Genomic DNA, 1,774 nt, shown 5'->3' on the forward strand with positions numbered 1-1,774 from the left:
TGGTCTGAAAGATATCTCTGAATGGGACACCTTTGCCCATTCAAGCGGCCAGAAAATTCCTACAGGAGAAGCCTTTCTTGGAGTCTGGCGCTCAGCAGCCTTCCTCCTCTCTCACTCTACCCCCGAACTCCAACAGTATGAGTAGGACAGACGCTCACTGTGCAAGAGGGGAGACTTCAGGCCTGTGGCACTTTCCCCAAACATCTGGTTGGCATTGGAGGGGAGAGCGGGCTCTTGCTCGGAAGGTGACGGCATCCCGTCCCCATTCCCAGCTAAATTCAGTCACACCACAGTTAGACATACTTGAAAACCTTCCTAGTGCACAGCAGCCCAGTGTCCTTCCCAGACGAAATATCTTACATGCAGACTTCTTCCCAGCGCTCGCCTTGCCTCAGGTCAGTCTGGACATTCCATTCAAATGCCGGACCGAGTTCTGAACCTGTGCGGTTAAGCTACACCACTTTTCCCCCCGGGGCCCCTGTTTTCCTAGGGATGTCTTAGTAAAGAGGAAGGCACCCTTTTGGGAGAGAGGGAAGAAAGGGGTCATCACCCCCTCCTCGCACTTCCTGTCCGGTGCTTCCTCTCTCCCTAGTGACTGGAGCAACTTGGTGGCTCTCTGTGCCCCTAACTCTCGGCTGAGGAATGCCCCCCGCCGCGGAAAGTCCCAAATCCTCCGCTTTGCCTCTATTTCTGCATCTTGCCTGCAATGCATTTAAAATATAGGTTCCCTCTAAGGATGTCCTTCTTGGGATTAGTCGGTCAGAAAGAAATACTTGGGGAGAGGTGGGTTTTCCTCCCTCCTCTTCCACAGGGACAATTATTTAGACGGACTACCGTTTGTGTATACGTCCGTTTCTCTCTCTCTCTCTCTCTCTCTCTCTCTCTCTCTCTCTCTCTCTCTCATTGAAATGCGGAAAGAATGTGGAATTCCGGAGAGGTGATGACACATGCAACAATGCTGTCACACCTGGCTTCAGCAGTGGGATCCTGGACAGCGGAAATGCCTGCAAGGGAGAAACAGGAGGGACAGCCAGCACGGGTGGTCAGAAGAACAAGGGATCTGGACCCAGCCTGAGTGCACAAATCTCTGGGGATTGTGGAAGGTCAGGAAGAGCCGCGGGCCCAGGTTTGTGTTGTTTTTTTTCCTACCCCCATTGCGCGAAAGTAGGGTTCGTGCACGGGCCTACTCGTAGCCAGACACATTTTTGTTCCCATCCAAAATCTCTGGGACTTTGAGGACAAACCGGTCCCCAGTAAGTAGCTCGAGGGTCATTGGGATCATAGAAGTTGAGAGACAAAAGAAAATCTAGACAGCAGTTAGTCCAATTCTCCTATTTTACTGGTGAGGAAACCAAGGTTTGGGGAGTTTGTGGCTTGACTGAGGTCATGCAGGTAGTAAGTGTCAGAGCAGGGAAAAGCCAGGTCCTGAAGGCTGTACTACTGGGTTTGCAAACATCTCTTTTGTTTTCGTCTGGGTCCCAAACTTGTTTTGTTATCTTTGGTGTAAAGAATCAAAGGCTACTTCGGGCTGCAAACTAGCCTGGAGGAAGTACCTGTTCTATTCAGGGTAGTTTTTGTTTTATATAAGGAGGGAGTCTCCAGGAGACAACAGATCCGTTGTCTCTGAAGAGCTTCGGGGATTTTTTTTTTTCCAGTAAATCTGTCGGGGCGGGTAGGATTTTGGCTTCTGGAGAAAAAGTCAGGACTCGGGCTAGAATGAATCGCGACTACACTGTAGGAGTAAGCCACTGGCCTTAGACTTTTTCAGCCCTGC

This window comes from Petaurus breviceps, unplaced genomic scaffold, assembly GCF_028583685.1.
Source record: "Petaurus breviceps papuanus isolate PSGF00001 unplaced genomic scaffold, PetGlider_PUasm1.0 90604, whole genome shotgun sequence".
NCBI lineage: Eukaryota > Metazoa > Chordata > Mammalia > Diprotodontia > Petauridae > Petaurus > Petaurus breviceps.